The following is a 22,445-nucleotide window of genomic DNA, read 5'->3' as shown; positions in this document are numbered from 1 at the left end:
TTCTCATGCAGCAATTTTGTTATATCCTCATAGATTCAATGACTGTCTATTAAATATGCTATTATATTGCCTCTGTTTTGATACTTGTACTGTGTGTCTTTACAGTACATAGTCATTTTATTCTTTTTTTTTCACAAGGAGAAGTCTGACCCGTAGGATTACAGTTCTAATCACTCACATTTAAATGTTAGTAGCACGACTTGGGCTATAAATCTTGCTTCTCTTTGTTTAGAAAGCATACTCGTGTTAAAGTCCTCCAGATGGGTAAGATGAAAGACCATGAAAGGCTGGAGAAACACCTCAGCTACTGCCCTCCAGATTCTATGGCAAACTAACTAACTCTCACTGTCTGTTCTGCAAGGTGCCACCCAGTGCAGAGGGACACAGGACACTTGCATTGGCAGATGAGGCAGAAAGAACAGGTGTAAGTCACTTGGGGAGGAGCAGGGATCTGTCCATGGCAGCTTCAGACTTCTGCATGGAAGGGGTAATCCTTGTGTTTGGCACAGCTCATGAAGCGCACAGCCTCCAGTTCCTGTTGTAGCTGAGCAGAGTGGTCATGTCCTCTCTGCTCAGCTCAAAGTCAAAAACCTTAAAGTTCTCAGCAATGTGTGCTGGTGTCGCAGACTTGGAGAATCACTACCAAGTTTCTTTGAGTGGGGAACCTGGTCAGCACCTGGGCTGTAGTTTTATTGTACTTGACTGCAATTGCCTTGATCCTGGCATCCTCCAGGAGAGAAGGGTCTTCAGGCTCGGCCCAGGGCCTGTCAGGAGAACCAAGGGGTATGCAAACATCATGTGCCTCTGCAATGGCAGTACTCAATCAGCTTCTCTTGAGTTAGGTATAGGTGGCACTCAATCTGGTTAACTGCAGGCTTATATTTTAAGCCAGGTTTGTTCAAGATCCTCTCACTCTGAAGAGGGTTGAAGTTGGAGACACCAATTGCTTTTTTCAAACCTTCATCTACTAGTTGTTCCATAGGCGTCCAAGTGTCCACAAAATTGGTGTAGCTAGGAATCATGTTTCCTGATGCATCCAGTGGGAAATAATCAGGCCCAGGCTTGAAGCCCATTGGCTAGTGAATAAGGTAGAGAGATCCAGGCAGCTGCAGGTCACTGAGTGTCTTCTGGTAGGCTTCACCATGCTATTGTCGTGGAACATGCACCACAGCTTGCCGAGAGTGAAGAGATCCCGGCGCTTCACCACCTGCTCCTTGAGTTTCTCCTGGAGGGCCACTCCCAACTCCTCATTCTAGTATACCTGGGCGCAGTCAATGTGGTGGTACCCCATATCAATAGTAATCTTCACAGCCTCAGTCAACTGACCAGGAGGGGACTTCCAGGTGCCAAGGCCCAGGCAGGGCATCTCTGTGCCCTTGTTGAGTTCCAGATGGCTAGCCATGATTGCTGCATGTTACACACTCGAACTGACAAAAGTGCCAGTCATTTTATTCTTACAACAATCAGTCTACAGAAAGTCATTTAATTCTCCATATTTCAAAGGCTGTTATTCTGTTTTGTTACATGAAACTGAATCTTTGATAGATTATTTAAGAAAGGTCTTGGTGAATGGGATTCACTAAGTACTTATATATTCATAACATCATTGAGCTTGTATACATTAAAATGTATATATTTCATCATATTTTCCTTTATTAAATTGCTCAAATGTAAAAGCATCATTATGTCTAACAGATTTATTTTAAAAAGTGCCTAATCATAATAAATTTTTATATCAATTTTTGAGGGGTCTGGTTTAATATCTGTCTATCAGCTATTATTTGCTATTAAGCCCTTACCATCTATCTTTTATCCTTTTCAAGTAGTTTGATATCTCTTATCGTTGGTCATTGTGGTTGACCTCACGGTTTTGTGGTTTGCTCTTTTAATATTTAGCTTAGAATCCTGTGATAGAAAATTTTCCTTGAATTATTTTGTATCTGTTTGGTTTTGTTTTCTTCGGTGGCTGTTATTGAATGGATGATAGATCTTTACATATTATCTATATCCATCACTCAATCTTGAGTATACTTTAAGCCATCTATATCATTTCTGTTATCCATAAAAGTATCTCATTTCTATATTTCACTTGATATATTTTCTATTGTGTTTATTTGCTTTCATATTTCTTAACATTCAGGAAATAGATTTTCCTTTTGTTTATCAAATTATTTTTTTTCATTTTTAATCCTAATTTTTCAAATAGTCCTTTTCTTAAATTATTTACCACCTGAGTTTTGAAGTCCTAACATATGCTATGTGTTCTACAGTTCTCTTAATTTTTAAGGTAACTTTGGAATACTTGTTCTTCAGTTTCATAAACAAAACATACTGTTGTGGTGACTTTATACCTGATATTCTGCTCATTCTTGGTTTTTACTTGGGATTTCCTACTGACCCTTTGCTGATGATCATTATCAGGAAAATTGCTTTCCTTGAACTTTCAGACAGGAATGTAAAATGACATAGTGGTCCCTTTCATCTCCTTAAAGAGTTTGTCCCAGATGCTCCTCAGTGCCACTTCTCTGCTAGTCTTTTCATTTTTTTTTTTTTTGGTTTGTTTTTGCTTTTGAGACAAGTTTTCTCTATGTTACCCTGGTTGTGCTGGAATTCAGCCTGCACATCAGGCTGGCCTCAAACTCCACCTACTTCATCTTCCTGAGTGCTGGGATTAAAGGTATGTACCATCACACCCAGTTTAGTTTCTCAGTTTTATCCTTGTCTTCTTTGCTACCCTAGCCCCTGTGCTTATGGTCTTTAAGCTACTACCTCATAGTTAGTTCTAATCTTTGTTCCAAAAGAATACTCGTTATGGGTCCTAAATCCTCAAACTCTCTAAAAACAGTGGGTTATACTTTCAACTTCTTAGAATAATCCTTAAGTGGAAAAATTTCAAACACTAGTCTCAGCATCTTCCTTCAAAGTTCTCCCATACAGTTCTTACACCACAAAGGTTTGTGGTCTTTGAAGATTTAGCCCACTTACTTATATTTTTGAAATATGGATACAGTGGCTACTTTTTTGTTGTTGCTGTGACCCAATACCTGACAGAAGTCACTTAAAGAAGAAAGGTTTTGCTGGGCAGTGGTGGTCCACGTCTTTAATCCCAGCACTTGGGAGGCAGAGGCAGGCAGAATTCTAGTCTACAGAGTGAGTTCAAAGACAGCCAAGGCTATACAGATAAGTCATCCATATTTAGGGAAGATCCCATCTAGTTGACAATCAAGATTATCTATCTCAGTAGGTCTGCTTGATATCCACGTTTCTCTGGAGTTAGTCTGAAAACTCTTGTTTGGCTTACTTTTGTTCCTCTGACTATCCCAATGGAAGGATTCATGGACCTGCCAGGTCTTCTAGAATACTTCTCAAACAGCTGGTTGGCAAAAAACATGCATTGGAAAGAAATCTTGGAAGGAGAGGGGTAGAAGAAAAAAGAGAGGGTTTCCAATTAAAACAAGCACAAGGGAAGGTATGAACGTGTGAAACACCTTGACACAATAGTAGAGCTGTGTTCCATTCCGCATGCTCTAGTAAGAGGTAAGCGTGAGGTAATGGAAGGAATGAATGTCTGAAACAGATGGGGTTGATCACAATGAGTCATGTGTGCTAACCTGCCAGGTCTGAACATTAAGTTATGGTGAGCCACTGTGTAAAGTGAGGAAGTGACATTAGATGAATAATTCAAAAACACTTTCTCTGTCAGCAGGTGTTGAGCACCATCTTGAAGCTGTCTGGAGGATAGACAAGACCCTACCACTTACTCTGTTAGGCAACTGGATTGAAATGAAAGTAGTGAGAGACTGAACCAAGGCAGAGGCCAGAGGAACAGTGATGCCACTGTCTTGCTGAGAGCTGAGTGGGACAAGATGCCTTTGGGTGAACCAGGAAGCCTGGGAAGGGTATTAGTTTCTTGGATAATGTCTGTGTTTCTACAGTATTGACAGTTTCCCTTTTTGTAGGCCTTGTTGGATTGTTGTGTTACTTCTCAAGGGGGCACTACTGATTATTTCTGGCAGCACCATGTAACCATGTACAGTTAGTAAGGCACAGAATTTGTTCCTAATACTTGAAGACTTTTATCGAATTGGTCCATAAAATGTAATGGCACGATGTTATTTTTCATTCATGCACACCTGATCTGGCTCTTGCCTTTCCACCTTTGACTATGACTAACTTGTGTTATATAGATATACATGTACATACTATTACAGAAATATTAACATTCCAGGTTTCTTCTTTGACACTAGAGAAAAATAAGACAGAAGCAGAAGGAGGCAGAAGGTTTCTACAGGTATACTAAGCTAAATTATTCTCTTGTACTAAAGTAGGTATGGAAGGAAGAGCACCAGCTATATGCTTATCCCTGTCTATCTGAGGTACAATCCCATAGTCAAGCTGCTCAGAATGTGGTCAACCGCAGCTACACACCTTTGCTCTGAAGCTTGTAAGAAATGCAAACTCTCTGGCTCTACTTTAGGCACCTGACTCAATATTTGCATCTTATAAAAGACACTGATATGAGTCGTCTGAACATTAAAGCTTTGGAATCTCTCTGCCAGACCATGTGAAAAAGTCAAATCAATGAAATGATTCCTAATTATCTTCTGCTATATTTATAGATCAGTGCCTTGTCCATTCATCATCAAAGAGGCTTTCTCTAGCAACAGATGGAAGAGATACAAAGACTCACAGCCTGTTATTATTTGGAGAGAGAGTCTAAATTAGAGGACTCTATGAGGGATTGGGGAGCTTGTGAAAGAGTGGAAGGGAAGACAGTAGGAGTGAGGGGAAATGGAGGAGACCAGGAGAACATGGCCCACCCAATCAACCAAGCAGGGCTCACAGGGATCACAGAGACAGGAGCAGCAAACTTTGTGTTTTTGTGGAACTCCTAAAAGTGGAAACAATTTTTCTTCCTATTCTTCAGACTCTTTTCATCCAACTGGGTTGTACTGTCCAACTTTTGAGTTGTCTTATCATATACTGTTTTTTCCTGTTTGTCCTCTCTTGAAGACCTGATTTTTTTCTGATGAGGAAATAGAGGGGGGATGTATCTGGGGAAGAGGGGAGATAAGGAGAGCTAGGAAGAGTGGAGGGAAGGGAAACTGTGCTTGGGATGTATTATATGAGAGAAGAATCGATTTTAATAAAAGTTTTTAGTATTTTTTAGTATTTGAATCAAAATACAATTATGTCATCTTCTCTTTCCTCCTTCCAGTCCCTTCCACCTTTGATTTCTCCCAAATTCATGGCCTCCTTTTCTTTAATTGTTTACACACACACACACACACACACACACACACACACGCACGCACACCTCTTCCTAAATACATAAATATAACCCATTCAGTCCCCATAATGTTACACACACACACACACACACACACACACATGCGTGTATATATATATATATATATATATATATATATATATATATATATATATAATCTCAGGACTAACCATTTGATAAACCAAATGGGGCTCTTCCCTGTGGAAAACTACTCTGCCTAGCATATTTTAGCTGCCTGTAGTATTTTGTCTAGGGCCGAAACCCTTTATTCAGATTCTGTTTTGGTCGCCATAGTGGTTGGGACCCGAGGGGTGTCTTTTCTGACATTTCTAGAGGATACAATTTTGCCACAGGTTTCTTGTTCCTATGGTGCTTACAACCTTTCTGTACTCTCTTCCATGATATTCCATTTGCTTTAAGAGCAGGATATGTTGTAGACAGGAAGTCAAATTTTTGTGACTAGCATGAGTCTCCACTACAACAAAGCACTCATTTAGTTTCTTCACAATATTCCACAGGAAGAATGGATAATGTTGCTGGTTTAGATGGCCTTGTGCAAGCATCTGAAGTTAATTCTCTGAGAAGATAGACCTTTGATTTGGTGTCATTTAAAAATATACTTTTAAAATGTCTACATTATTACTTAGACATATTTTATCCAAGAATTCCTTAATAAGAATGAAATATTTATATTTTCACTTTATCCTAAGTGAACTATGAAGAAAGGTAGCCTAGACTTCAGATAAGCTATGTCTAGAAGCCCTGGAGATCCCGGAGGGACGGTAGGAGCTTCGCCGGCTGCCGGGCACCAGGCCCCTGCAGTGCCCCACACCCGTTCTCTTAGAAAATTCTGAAATTTTATTTTTTTTTCTACTTTGTTCTCCCCATCCTATTTTACGCTGTCTAGTGCCTGTGTCCTGCTACGTCCTTATGGTAAGCACTGAGTGACTTACTTCGTCACGGAATCTGCATCCTGAAGCTCCTCTCTGAGGCAAGCATGCATGCCAGCAAACAGCAGTCACCGATCACACAAACACAAATAAAAAACATGCTACGAACCCTCCATCTTTATAAGCTTTAGGAACCTGTCTGATTTGCTCTGTTATTGCCCACACATTTTAAAAGTCATGTATTATTTCCTGGCAAGCGTTTGAAACTAGAGAGGACCACACTATGGAGGGCGGAATGAGGCTGGAGAAATTGGCTCCAGATTGTATTTATTTCTTATTATGGAGCTCAGCATCTTTATGTTCCCTCATCAACAAAAAGACTCCCCCCACCCCACTCCAACCCCCAACACTCTTGGTGCTCTCTGTTTATATTCACCTGCTACTCAATTAACACCCCATCAAAATGCACACTTGCTGGGGTTTACTGTCGAACCACTGCATCGCAGCCTTTAACCCTCTCTCTCACCTACATTACACATGAAGTTAGACACAGTCTTCTGACTGTGCTTAGAAAACATGGCTTTTCATTTGGCGTTTGTGTAAAGTTTTTCTTGGGTGTATTACCCTGGGTGTTCATAATGCTGTAACTGAATCTCCATGTGTCTGACATTTATTACCTTCCATAGGACTGTAAAACTCACTTTTCTCTTTTAACTGTGACTGCTGACATGCTACATAAAATAAACTTTAAATATTACCTATAAATTAATTAGCATTTTTCTTGTATTAGGAAAAGCCAGTGAAGACTTAGCAACCTTGACCTGGTATATTTAGAAAGCTTAATTCGCCTGAATGCTAATTACAGAGAGATTACTCTTACTCAGTTTTCATTTTCATTTGTTGTGCTTATGTTTCTATTAACCAACTAAAAGATATTATAGAACTGAAAGATTTATAGAAAGTTAAGGAACTATAATAAATTTCAAGAACAAAACTTACAACTCCCACTTCAAAATTATTTCACTGATTCTGTACTTCCAATTATTTTGGGTTTTCTTAAATATGTAAATTTCTATTAACTCTTAGTGTGTGTGCATGTGATTCTTGGCATTGAACTTCACACATACCAGAAAACACTGCCCCTAACAACATTCCCATTCTTATACATAAATACAATACACTAATTATATAAATGTTTATAAGTGTTGTGCATTTATATATAAATAACGATTTTGTGGATATACAATTTTACATACATGCATTTTGGTTAAAGAGATTATATTTTAATCACATTTTATATTCTGCTTTCAATGCTTATGTTCTATGTGATAGTTTTATGTCAACTTGACACAAGCGAGAGTCAGTTTGAAAGAGGGAGCCTTACTAGATTGACCTGTGTGTAATACTGTGACTCCCCCTCTTGTTTTCTATGGAGGTTTGAATAAGAGTGATCTATGGGCACATTATTTGAATGCTTGGTCACCAGTGGCATTAATTGAAAAAATTAGAAGGATTAGGAGTTGTGGTCCTATTGGGGGAAGTGTGTCACTGAAGGTGAGCTTTGGGGTTTCAAAAGCCCATGCCAAGCCCAGAGTCTTTCTCTCTATCTCCCTGTAGATCACAATGCACCTCTAAACTAATGCTCTATCAACTGTTTCCAGTCTGCCATGTTCCCCATTATGATGATAATGGACTAAAGGGCTGAAACTGCAAGCAATTAAATGTTTTGCATTGGTGCCTTGGTTATTGTATCTCTTCAATAGAACAGTGACTAACAGTCTTTGCTTTTGTTTTTTCCTTCAGGTTTGGCCAAATGCAGTCTGCATTGTAACTTTTTTGAGATTATAATAACATATTTGATTGATGAATGCTGCAGAAGGGTCCAGTCACTGTGGGCGGTGCTAGCCATAGGCTGGGTCCTATTAGAAAGCAGGTTAAGCAGTGTCATGAAGAGACATGAAGAGAAAGCCAATAGGTAACACCCTCGATAGCCTCTGCATCAGCTCTTGCCTCTGAGTTCCTGCGTTTCTGAGTTCTTGCCATGGCTTCCCTCCGTAGTAGACTGTCTTGTGGAATTGTAAACCAAAATAAACCCTTTGCTCCACAAGTTCCTCTCAGTCATGCATGGAGTTTTATCACACCAATAGAAACCTACTAAGGCATCCTGTAATTTGATAAACTCCTATTGTGATTTCATTGCTCAGGCAAGTCTAAGATTCTTGTCAAATTCAGGCAGTAACATTGGCCTGTTTTATGTAATTGATGTGAATGAAGGTTAAGGAAGATGTGTTTGTTGCCACTCATGGTGTGTTAATCAGCTTTCCAATACCATCACTGATAGACAGATAACTAACTTACAAAGAAACGGAAGCATGTCTTTGTCTCAGTGTGTTAGATGTTTCAGTCCTTGCTCAGATGCACCTATTTTTGCCTTTGCTAGGGGTGCCAAATAGCATTGGTTTGGAGTATGTGGCAGATGAAAATTGATCACTTCCCAGCTGAAAGCAATGGAAAGGAAGAAAGAGGAACTGGAGTCTCAAGATCCCTTTAAGGATCTGCTGCACCTCTTAAAGACTCACCATTTCCACCAGTGATTCACTTCTGTGTTGTCTAGTTGTTAGTACATTACCTGCTTTTGTTTTGTCTCAGTTTCTTCTTTCCTCCTCACAGTCTCTTCCAACACCATCCACTTTTGTGTGCTGCCAGAGATGCTTGGAAGCTTCACTTTGAGTTTATTCTGTTTTCTGGTCCTAATTCAAGGTTCATTTTTCTTGGAGGTAGAAGAGCTGATTCAGCAGCCAAGAGCACAGTTGACAGTAACCTGTCTGCTTTAGTTTTATGGTGTGAACTATTTGGACCACTGCAGGAAGACATACTTAATGCCCCATGACCTTTTCTCTTAGTGCTCATTCACTAGCTAGGGCCGCTTCTCTCTTTTGGTTCAAACTACTTTTTAAAAAGACTCAATTTTACCTGTTATCTATCTATCTATCTATCTATCTATCTATCTATCTATCTATCTATCTATCTATTGTTCTACCCATCTAACTAATTTATCTCTCTCTCTCTCTCTCTCTGTGTGTGTGTGTGTGTGTGTGTGTGTGTGAATACAGGTTTCAGTAGAGGCCAGAAGAGGGTATTACCTCTTCTGAAACTGCAATTAAAGGTGGTAGTGAGTTGCCCAGTGTGGGTACTGGGAATTGAACTTGGGTCCTCTGCTTAAGTGCTGAGCAATCTCTTCAGCAACCTACATTTTTGGTTGCTTTCACAGAAACATTATTCCAAAGCCAGCACTTTTACAGCTATGCATTTCTATGCTTAAATAAAAATAGAATTATTGATCCATTCAATTATTCAGAAATTATTGGTTGTTTTTTCCCCAGTTCCTCTGGGGACTAATGGTTGGACTGAGTAGATAAAAATGAACCTGGCTTATCAAATTATTGACCCAAATCCATTTAAGGAAAAGTACCAGTAATTGTCTTCATTGCTGATTATAAAAGCCAGAGGAGAATGAGCAAGGAAACTTTCTATTTTATTTTTTTGTACTAGGCAACCTTTTCTCATTTTGTTCAGCTTATTGTTAGAAGTAATTTCTTCAGGTCTAACCATAACTTTCCTTTCATGATTTGATTTGGGTGTTGGTCTGAGGTATGTTGTTTCATTTTATTTTTATATTAGGAAACTTAAATATCCTTTTAAATGATAATATGAACTTGAAGAGTAGTAGTTAAATTTTTATTTCTGTCAAGCATTGATTTTGAAAAAAATTTAAAACCTATATTTTAAATATAGTTTTATTAATAGTTTCTTCTTCAGACTTGAAATACATTTGACTTAACTAATTTTATAGAAGACAGAAAAACACTTAAAATAATCTTTCTGTACTACACAATATTTTGATAATGTTAATTCAACATGTCATGCTGCCTAGTAGAATATTATCAGAAGTTTTTCTAAAGTTCCCTCAAGGCTCTTGCTTTTTTCTTTCTACCTGTGTGTTGCAAGTGGTGGGTATGTTGGGTGGTGGTGCATGTATGTGTTCATTTGGATGTAAATATTAGTAAAAACAGGTGTGTGAACAAATTTATGAAGCTTAGACATGGATATGTAGGTTCTTCCCTAACCATGCTCCACTTTACAGTGAGTGTGCTGCTTTTGTGTGGTTCATGTCTTTCTTCCATCTCTATTAATACCCACTAATACCATTCCCTCTGTAGATTATGATTTTTTTGTTTTGTTTTGTAACCCACTTAACTTAAGCAGGCTCATCTGAATGAGCACCGTGTTGGAACTACTTGTTGGAACCTTGTGGGTTCATAAGTGAGTAGACAAAGGAATGCAATGGCGCCCCGTTAACCTATCAGTAGCAAATAGTTTAGCAATGAGTAGTGGGACCTGTGAGCCCTTCCTCCACCCATGAATGACTGTTGATAGATTCATTTTTGTGCAGACCCAGTTCTGCTCTCCCCAGTTGCTATATGAGTTCTTTATAGCAATGACTGTGTCTTGCTCAGATGATAGCGCTTTGCAGCATTCCCTCTATTTTTTGGCTTTTATTTTTGGAATGTTCTCTGAGCCTTGGGGTGGTATATGTGTTTTAACTAGGGATAAGTATTCATCTTTTATTTATTCTCAGGGTTTTATGCAGTAATGATTCTCTGTGTTTATTGCCAGCCACTGGAAAGAGCAGCTTATTGGACTAAGACTGAGAATAGTATTGCCTATGGATATAGTACAGATATTTAGAAAGTTTGATGCTATGTCAATTAAACCAAATGATGGAGTTTATTTCCTCCCATGGAGTTGTCCTGGAATGCAGTCATAGAGTGGTTACGCTCATAACAGTAGTGCCAATATTACACAAGTGGGTATATTTTCCCTAGAAGATATTTGTTGTAGTTAATAGTGCTTATATCTAGGCATGATCATTAATGCCTTTTCTCCACTCCCCACCACCATCAGCTTATATAGCATCTTCAGGGACTCAGAAAGCATACAGCAGAAAGGAAGCTTCCAGCTCGGTTCCAGCTTGTTTAATATATATAGAGCAATTTCAATGACCATTTGGAATGCGGACTAGGGTCCATTAGACACACTTAAACTACTATCTTTAATAAAAATCTATTAAATTAAATAGGTGTTATTAACCTGTGACTTTGTTTCCATTTTTGCAAATTGGAACTGAAGATGAATGTAGTTCAAAGTAATTGAATGATTTTACATGATCATTTCATGAAGCAGAAATCTTGATTGAGCTTTTGAGTCATCATCACATGTATTGTAGCAAGAACATGACAAGCTGAGGACTGAAACATTCAGTTCTTTTGTGTGAATGAAGTACCCATTCCATACATTAAAATTAGCTGCTGGTTATAATATCTGTACTCAGTGGTGTGCTCTGAGGTAAGCAGAACTTAACAGATTCATGTAACAGACTCTGTGCAATCAGAATGGGAACAAATAAAGCATACCATTTCTTTTTATTGTACATCTGTTCTTTCATCTCTGTATTCTTTAAAAATAAACTGCTCTTTCAATAAAACCACCTTATGATGAAGTTTACTATGTATCCATAATATTATGATGCAAATATTTCTTTACAGGCAGGTTGCAGTAAGCAGAGGCAAAATCCACAGCTGAGTTTTATTTTGCATTCTCTCTACTTTTGAACTTTTCAAATACAGGTGGGAGCTGTTCAGGTCTATAAAGCTCAGCTCAGCATGTGGGGATTCAGCGTGTTTTGCCACATTTTAATCTCATAGGAAGAACAACAATATCAACCAACCAGATCCCCCCAGAGCTCCCAGAGACTTAACCACCAGCCAAGGAGGACACATGGAGGGACCCATGGCTCCAGTTGCATATGTATCAGAGGATGGCCTTATCAGGCACTAATGGGAGAAGAAGCCCTTGCTACTGTGAAGGCTCGCTGCCCAAGTGTAGGGGGAAGTCAGGGCACAGAGACAGGAGTGGGTGGGTGGTTGGGGGAACACCCTCATAGAAGCACGGGGAGGGGGATGGGTTAGGGGGGTTTCTGAAGAGGGGGAACTGGGAAAGTGGAAAGTGGATAACATTTGAAATGTAAATAAAGAAAATATCCAAATTATATGTATCTATATCTATCTATCTATATCTATATCTTTTGTTATTATTTTTAGTGTCTTAGAAGTAGTAAAGTATAGATCGTTATTGCCTGCTAGGACTCATTTGTTTGGGTTTGATTCCTACCCCACCATGATGTGATTATCTTAAATACTGTTTAATAAATTAAAGAGGTTGTGTCTTTACCTATATTACAATTAATTATATATGCATACTCACAATTATATAAGTGTATTTGTAAATATTAAAGTTATTAGTTCTGAATAAGTTTAATAATCTAGTGTTATAATCCATATCTTACATACTACTCACTTGTTTGTTTCAGAAGTTGATATGGGCAGTGTAGGCCACTGGATGGCCTCTAGTATTTTCCTTCATATATCTCTGTATGTCAGAAAGCTTGAATCAAATGGGGCAGCTATAGGCCAATGATATTATTCGGCAGTTTCTTTTTAAAATTACATTGTGCTGGGTTGGGGACAACAGGTTAAAAATGACTAACTTACTGAGCAAGTAAAAAAGACTGAGAAGGGTAAGGCAGTCATGTGAAAGACAGGCCCATTTTATAATCTCATTATAAAGAATGTACTTAATACGGTATTCTTAGTTAAACTGGAAGTTGTAATTCTTGATAGATAATGGACAATGAGAAACCCTGAACTTAATTAATATTGGAACATTTGCTTCTATATCTGATTCTGATGTGCTTTTAATGAACATGAAAATAATGCAATATATAATGATAGGAATGGTGATATATGTATATATACATCGAGGCTGACTTCTTCAGCAGAACAAAAGAATAAAAATTGTAATTACATTGATCTTTTGCAAATCTTGATTGGGCTAGTCTTAGGGTACTTAATTTTGGTGATAACATTTTAAATGTTTCTGAAGTTTTAATTACACCAATATGAAGACCCTTAATTAAACTCACAAGAAAAAATAATTATTTGTATCACTTATAATGTCCAGTACTATTTAATTGTTGGCATGTGAATCAATAGAACAAGATGTCTAATTATCTAAAGGTGATCATTAATTACTTAGTATTGACAATTATGCTCAATCCTGCTTTGAAGAGCATATATTGTAGAATTTATATATAGGTTTTGAATTGAGCTTAGACTGTTGCTCGAGTGTGGCTTCTGTATAAATGGTGATGATTTGAATGAAATGCATAGGTTCTTTGATTATCTTTCAAGTGATGAGTGAATTGTATCTATCAAGCCCATGTTGAGAAACCAGACCCCATAGAATTGAGCTGTTCTTTCTGAAATTTCAGTTGTCCTCAACTCTCCTGGTCTCACTCTAATTAGTTTAAAATGTTTGGACCATTTGTTCCTGTCTTCATAAAACTTATTGACTATAGACTGAATTATAATCTCTATTAATTGTACATACATCAATATGCACTTCTAAAATGAAAACATGCATTAATATGAGACTGATGTCACATGTTTAATTCTCACCATCACCACAATAATACATTTTTAAAATGTATTGAAGACAATACACAAACTTGTTCTTAGTTGATATTACACTGAATCTAAAATTTAAAGAAAGAAATGAAAACAAAGAATAATTATGAAAATATATGAAGCTGCAATGGCTTGTAACCCACTGCTTGATATGCTAACCTTAAAAATTAAACTAAAATCCGAAAAGATGTCAAACATATATTAGTGTTAACTTTGCTGCCTTGGTCTCAAATTCAAATCCTCTCTGGCACTTGTTATAGTTTGACTTCATCCCTTAAAATTCATGTGTTGGAAATTTAATTCCTGATGTGATAGTGTTGAGAGAAAGTCTCTATGAACATCCACTGTTTTTTCCATGAGAATTTATGAATGAACGCCTGTTGTTATTGCATGAGTAGATCAGTTAGTGCGTGCGTATGTGTGCGTGTGTGTGTGTGTGTGTGTGTGTTTATAAAAGTGAGTACTTATGCTTGCTCACTCCTGACCTTTGCTTTCCACTGTGGAGTAATGTCTTCAATATGAATACATTATTCATATTATTATTAGATATACCATGCTATTGGATCTCTCAGCCTATAGACTTACAAAAATAATTAAATTTCTTTATAAGTTTCCCAGTCAATGATATTTTTATAAAAATGGAAAACCAATGAAAAGAGCTGTACTCTATCTAGTGTGATTAAATAGTTTGGGCTTCTTTTAATCAACATTAAGAATTTTGGTTCTATCACTAATATATTTTGAGTGATGATAATGAGGAAAATAACACAAACCTGTGGAAAATGAAAGAGAGAAGAGAGTGAAGAATGGTTGTCATGGAGGAGATTTGAGAACTACAACAGTCCCCTAGAAACCCTGAAATGTCTTGTTTGGGGACCTGGGATATAGGTCTGAGAGTCAACCAAGTGCTGAAGTTGGGGCGTTGAGCAACTTAAGTACTAAACTGTATCCCAAAGAAAAGGGCTCAGCAGCAGATAGAGTCATTCGGCCTGGAAAGAGATGCTGAATGACAATCTCTTTGTAATTTCTCTTATATTAAATTTGTAAGCATTAAAATATAATTACTTCACTCCCCTGCTTGTCAGTCTTCCCTCCAGCCCCACCTCTGTTCCCTTTCCTTTAAAACTCGACTGGATCTAAACCTATAGTGCATGAGTCATGGTGACTCTGGATTTCTGTTTGGAAGAGTGGGTGGTTGAAAACTTTTTAGAGACAAGCAGTATAGAAGAGAAGGAGCTGTTAAGATGGTGAGATCACATTAATTTGGGCATAAAATAACCATCTAATATTTATTAGTTCAGTCACTGTCATATGCAAGGCTCCAGAGTCTTGATGAGCTTAGAGTCTTAATTTCAGCTGAAATAAATGCCTGCTCTACAGAGGGGAAAGATGTGACTGCAAAGGAACTAAATGAGTGATTATGAAAATCACACAAGAGAGATCTACAGAAACAAATTAAAAAAATATCTGAAAATGATTTACTCTGTCTAGCCTTCTGCATATGATAAGCCATGTGTAAACTAATTATCAATGTAAAAGTCTGCTTTTTAAACTATGAGTGCTTTTGGTTAAGTGTTCAGATTTCCACATCCTGTTCATCTTTATAGAAGAGCAAACACCTGTGTGTGGTGCTCTGGACGAGGCTTCTTCATTCAGTGGAAACTCTACTAGCTTTTGTGAATTTAAACCTTCTCTTTGCATTTATTCTTAACTGAATCTTAACCAGCATCACAATATGAAATAAAGCATAATCTAGTGATTTAAAGTTGGATATCATCATCTAAATTTGGTAGTAAAATTTAATTTTAGCATCTAATGTATAGATTTTAAAAAGATTGGTTATTTTATTGTTTACATTTCAAATGTTATCCCCCTTCCCAGTTTTCTCTCCACAACCCCCATCCCCTCTGCCTCCCCTTCCTCTATGAGGGTGCTCTCCCTCCTGCCCACCCACTCTCACCTCAGAACCCTAGCATTCCCCTATGCTGGATCATGGAGCCTCCACAGGACCATTTTTGCCAGATAAGGCCATTCTCAATGTGTGGCTTTTATGAATTAACATTTTTCTACAGTATCTCTAAAGATGTAAAGCTATCATATACCAATGGCATATATTTTATATGCTAATTTCTAATTTCAGTAGCCCAAATGTTGAAATTATTTTCATTAACTCAAGTACATTTAGCAATTCAGTAAATCATATTTCTTGATGGCTGGAGTGGAAAGAAAGAAATTTGTATTTTACATCATTAATCCACTTTAATGGAGATATAATTTCGGTGGGCTTTTCATTGTTAGTAAAGCTAGACTTTCTGTGTAACTCATTTAAAATATTTGTATAGCTTAGAGTTGAAAGCTTCTTAAATTTGTTTTTGTATTCTGAGCTCTCTATAAAATGTATGTGCTACTAATTTTGAAGGAAGAACAAAGCCCCTGTGAGTTATATTGTAGACGTTAATGACATTGTTAAAATGATGACAGATTGCTTTAATGGTGGATATGTAGTTAATTGGAGGAAGTATAACTCAATGTGCCATTTCATATTACTTTAAAAAGTCAGTCAAGAGCCATCATCCACTTACAGTCATGTCTTAACCCAAATCATAAAGCACATATAGTATTTAAATTGAGAGAAATCACAAGACACATGTATCCACGCACTGCACATTCAGCTAGACAACCCATTAAATACTATTTGTTAACCTTTAATTCAAACGTCTGCAATGAGATAATATAATGTAAAACACAAGTCATTGGAGGGTCGTAAAATTGTTTCTGCTACTGCTTTTATTAGCCTGCTATTTGATGCTGTGTAGAGTTGCACCCTGAACCAAGTCTTGTGTACAAGTTTACTCTCAGTACATCATAATACAGATCTAACCTATTAACTTGGTGACAAGTGTTGTGTTTATCACTGAGGCCCACAAAAATATACACATGGCTGTTGAAGAATGTCAATGTACTTCTTGCAATTCAGAGCACCTATGGGGTTCTCAACCCCACCCTGCCATTTACATTGCCATAAAACCCACTGTTTCAGTTACCCAGAGGAGTTTAAGCTTAATGTGTTACCTATATTATTTCTAAGGGCGTGTGAGTATACATATTTATGTTTTACACAGGAAAATGGGAAGGATGTTATACTAAAGTAGGTTCCTGTATCTCTTCTACATAATGAACAAAGATTCTTATGTACTGAAATATTTTACATTAGTTTCTTTTCATTGTTTAGTAGAAAATAGTGACAAGTTCTGATCTGCTAATGTCCACAAAAAATACCTATCTATTCATGATAAAATAATTTAGATGCAGCATTAACCTCCCTCTGTTCCATCAGTGGACAAGCCATCTGCGTGAGGTGTGCAGCACTGATGGAAAGCATTTTCTCATGTTCCTTCAAATACAGTAGTTCACACAGGAGATGATGGATGCATAACTTCTCACTGCCCAGGGATTTGTTCTGCCTCCAACACAGAAAAGAGATGACATTTACTCCCAAACTCTGAGTAAAGCCAGACAATGTAGTTCATCCAGTCTCAGGTTGACTCCTCATTTCCCTAAAAGGTGATGAGCTTTTTGGAAAATGTGGCTTTTAATCAAGAATATGTGGGATGGATGAGATCACTAACCGTTAAGGGCTCCTACTACTTTTGCTGAGGACCAGTGTTTAGGTTGGAGGATCACCATTATGCAACTCAAATTTGCTATAACTCCAGTTCCAGAGGATCTAGTGCCCTCTTTTGGCCTCCATAGGCACCTGAACACACATGGTACACATAGACTCATGAAGATTCACATACTAAAGCATAAAAACATGTGTTAACATAGTTTCAAGACTATCAAACATAGCCTTTCTACCAAAGGGCTTATGTAGAGAAAATTGAAAACCAACTTTTCTTTGCACTGAACTACTTCAAGTAGTTCTAAATTTATTTAGGTAAAGGATAGAGAGGTTTGGGTGAATTTCCATATAATTCTTGTTCAACTTTTCATTTATATGAATATGCACACACCCAGACATGCTTATATTTACATACACCCCCTATCTATTCATAGGTAAACTTGTGTGTCCTCAAGAGATTTTGCATATATATTCTGACTAGTTACATTTCCTCAGATCTAAAGGCCTAGTCTATTTCCTTAAGAAATACATATCTACTATAACATCATTTATGTTGACTTGAAGATACATGGATACTAATCCCCTTACCTTAATGATGACCTTGTGCCTAAGAAGATATGTCTATATCTGTTCTAGTTTCAGGCTCCAAATAAGCTTATTATGATAATTCACAAGCTCATTTTCCTCTTTCTCAAAGTTGTGACTTTTACCCTGGAATTTTTTAAGTTTTTAGGTCATATTTGGAACACATAAATGTCTGGGGACTTATTATCAAATAAGTCATAGAATGTAGAAACTGTTAATCAAATGTAAGAATTTACATTGAAATGCATTATTAACCCTCCCAGGGTTCCTTATCATTTATAATTACTTCTCTGTCATCTTTTACAGTATTTATGCTGGTAAACAGTAATTTCTTCCAATTAAACTGGCTGTCTCCTGATGCCTGTACTACGGTCTTAAAATAACAGAGAAGTTGCTGTGTCTTTAATTAAGATTAACTCTAATTTGGGCTGTATTCCTTATTGGAAAAGGGAAGGCACTCCCGAATGCAATGGAAAGTAGTGCTGCTTCTCCTTCAACAAGATGTATCTTCTAATATATTAGATATATTAATATATACAATTATGTATATTTTAATAATAACTTAATGCTTGAAAACGTTGAGCAGGCTCAGTGATTTGCCTACGGAGGGCATTTTAATCACATCATCTTCAAGTGTTGACAGAATCTCCTCCTGAACTATTACATAACTAACTCAGCCCAGTAGGAAAATATGAAACACTTGGGGTCAGGTTTTGGCTACCATAAAGTAACTGATGGCAATATTCTCAACTTTAGTCACACCATCCTTAGCTCAGTTTCCACATCAGGAATCTCCCAGACTGAGTGGGAACAGTAAGCAGAGCTTAGAGTTCAGGTCATCTTTGGCACTTGCCTGACTTTTGGTAAAACTCTGTTCTTTGTAGTTGTAGGACAGAGTATCCTTTCTTTTCTAGCTGGAGGTCAGGAGTACCCAGGCCCTGATGGTCACCATAGTCCCTCCAGGTGAGCATTCAGCACCCATTCACAGAGCTGAATCTGCTCTCCCAGAAAGATCATTATTCTCACCTAAAGGAGCCTGTGCCTTCATGATGTCAGCTTGAGCCTGTTGGCATGAGACAGGGTCACCTCCCTTCTGATCCTTTGATCTGTACCTGTTGTGATATCCACAAAAGTGCTTCACTGTCACCAAACAGAGGAACTGAATCATGGGGCCATCACAATGAGCAGAGGCCACAGGGTGTTGTAAAGATCCTGCATAATACACATTTGTACTTCATGTATTTTCAGGACTGAAAATTCAGAGAGGCTTAAAGTCAATAGAACTGTCAGTCATTTTCTTTATCATCATATATAAATTATATTCTATGGTCTACCTTGGTTTTATTTTACTTTTTGTGACATACAGCTGGACTGATTTCAGAGATCTTTTGAATGAAATGCACATGGGAAGCTCCTGTTCTTGACAACTGTGGTGTCTGAGTTGCCATTGTTAGAAAGCTATTATTTATAATTAAAAGCAATGGAGCCACAGCTTGCAATGCTATGCTATTGGGATGTAGAGGCTGGCTCTACAAATTTGTGGCTAGTCTGTGCTACATAGAACCATCTGAATAATGTTGAGTGAATGAATGAATGAATGAATGACTAAAACATATTGAACATTTACTGTATTAGCATACAAGCACTTTTTTAATTCCTTTTTTGTAGTATGGAATAGAGTTCATTTAGGGCATGAGAAGGGGAATTGAGAAGGGAATAGAAACAGAAAGGAAGAGAGAGGGGAGAGGAAAGAAGAAGGGAGGAGAGGAGAGGAGAAGAGAGAAGAGAAGAGAAGAGAAGAAGAGAAGAGAAGAGAAGAGAAGAGAAGAGAAGAGAAGAGAAGAGAAGAGAAGAGAAGAGAAGAGAAGAGAAGAGAAGAGAGGAAAGAAGGCTGGCCAGGAGAGGGGGAGCTGGGTGGGGAGAAAGGGAGAAGGGGCAGGGAGAAGGGGCGGGGAGTAAGAGAGTAAGAGCCACTTTTTAAATTCTTAAAATCTCTTCAGATTAGCCAGGTAAGGTGGATTATACCCTTCATTACTGTGGGAAATATTAAAAGTGATCCTACCACCAGTGAACTCTTCTGCCCCTCCAGGGCACAACACCATGTCCTGGCGGGGTCCCGCTCTGCACCGAGCTATTCTCTCCCATCTAGCTCTCACAACATCTCACCTGTGTTCTCTCTCTTCCATAAACCCCTGAAATTGGTGGACCCACATTCCAGTAACCAAGTAAATCAAAACTCCTAAAGCTTAATTATTTAATCAGATTTATGTATAAATAATAGTACAATTTACAAGATGCCAATAAGAGCCAGTTGATAATGATAAAAGCTTTATACCAACATTTCTTTTTTTATTATTCATAACTTTTTATTTTTGGCTTTAAAATTTTTTTTATTTCATTCAATATATTTTTTATTTACATTTCAAATGATTTTCCCTTTTCTGGTCCCTCACTCCCGAAAGTCACATAAGCCCCCTTCCCTCCCCCTATTCTCCCACCCACCCCTTCCCACTTCCCTGTTCTGGTTTTGCCTTATATTGCTACACTGAGTCTTTCCAGAACCAGGGGCCACTCCTCCGTTCTTCTTGTACCTCTAACCTTATTAAAAACTTAGCGGGAAGGAAGAAGTCGGGAAACACCCTCTTAGAAGCAAAGGGGAGGGAGGATGGGGTGAAGAACTCTGGGAGGGTGGACTGGGACAGACAACTTTTGCGATGTAAGTAAGAGAAAAGGAAAGAAAAGAAAAGAAAAGAAAAGAAGAAAAAATCAAATCAATCAAATTCAAAATAAACAAATGAATAAAAAAAAACTTAGCTATTTGTGGCTAGTAAATGCCACACAGGTCCATATCTGAGGCCATTGCAGTTCTTCTACCTTCTTCTCCTGTGACTGTCCCACAAACTCCTAGATCTGCCTCCCTTTTCCTGTCCAGTCACAGGCCTTCTACTGCCCTGATATGATTGGACATAGAAAATCCTGCAACACTTCATCTCAATGCAAGGAAAACTGAGGTAGAAGAATTGCTTGAGTTGGGGGGTCTACCTGGACTACATGGTAAGACCCTGTCTCACACAACAACAATGCATAATACAAAGTAAGAACTGTTATTAAGCCTGTACAAGATAAGTATTGCTATTACTGTTTTTTCAATAAACAAACCAAAGATCAAAAAGTGCATATTTTCTGGGTGACACAATGTTTGTTTGGATAAAGGAAAGATGTGCAATGACTGTTTCTAATTCTAAATCCTATGGCTTTTGTGGATCATTCATTCATAGAGAAAAATTACCTGGATCAAAGTTGGCATAGATCAACAGGAAAATCCCCGAGTCCTCAAATGATCAGTATATACTCAACCTTAACTCTCCACAACTCCTCCAAGAGATGTGGGAATTGGTGTTAAAAGGATTTACATCTATAACCAGAAGAAAAGCCTGCCATTGAATAAATATATCTCACTGCCCATTGGCAGTACATTGAAATAGAAAAAGTGGAAACGTGTGGAATATGAATGGAGTAAGAGGTAGCATATCTGTGTGCTTTATTACAGCTTATTACGATTCTCTTTTTTGTTCCACAAGAGCCAAATAAGCTTTAAATAATTCTGGAATATTCCTTGGCATCCACCACTTTCTTTTTTTCATTTTAATATTTTTATTTTCTATATTCTTTGTTTACATTCCAAATGATTTCCCCTTTCCCAGATCCCCCCTCCACATATGTCCCATAAACCTTCTTCTCTCCATCCCTTCTCCAATCACCTCCCTCCTTTTTCTCTGTCCTTATATTCCCCGCCAATGCTAGATCAATCCTTTCCAGGATCAGGACCCTCTCCATACTTCTTCATGGGAATCATTTGTTATGCGATTTGTGCCTTAGGTATTCAGAGCTTCTGGGCTAATTAATATCCACTTATCAGAGATTGCATTCCATGTGTATTCTTTTGTGATTAGGTTACCTCACTTAGGATGATATTTTCCAGATCAATGAACAATGAAGCTGACGGATGTAATCTTCATAAAGAATGATAAGTTTGCTAAGACAGGAGAGTTACACCCTCACGCACATTTTCTTCCTCCTTTTCTGTATGAGGGAAAGGCTGTCCTATAAAAACCAATCTGTGCTCTGATCATGCTTCCCAGATGATTTTTACAGTACAGTTGGCTAAGCATTACCAAATACTTACTGCATATTGTTGAATGGAGGATTCATGAGTGGTTTGGAGTCTTGACAAAAACTTGGCAAGCCTTTTAGGATAATTCTCCCACAGTAGATCACCAAAATGAACTTCGGCCAATGATTTCACGGAGGAGCAATGACTATTTGAAGATGTATCTCCCTCTTTGCCTGGGATTTTTTTTTAAAGGGTTGGGCTTTACAGATTACTGTTAACAGGCTTACTTGTAGACTCTATTGGAATCTACATTTAACTACTAACTACTACTGAAACTACACAACAGGTATCATCTTTC

The 22,445-nt window shown here is 37.8% G+C and overlaps 1 pseudogene; it reads right to left on the bottom strand.

Annotated features, from left to right (window-relative positions):
* Positions 1–450: 450 nt before the first annotated feature.
* LOC127684539 (aldo-keto reductase family 1 member B1-like) lies at positions 451–1,402 on the bottom strand (annotated as a pseudogene).
* Positions 1,403–22,445: the final 21,043 nt, after the last annotated feature.

Source organism: Apodemus sylvaticus, chromosome 5 (assembly GCF_947179515.1).
Source record: "Apodemus sylvaticus chromosome 5, mApoSyl1.1, whole genome shotgun sequence".
NCBI classification, from domain to species: domain Eukaryota; kingdom Metazoa; phylum Chordata; class Mammalia; order Rodentia; family Muridae; genus Apodemus; species Apodemus sylvaticus.
The sequence above is the reverse complement of the archived record's forward strand: the minus strand, read 5'-3'. Positions and strand labels throughout refer to the sequence as shown.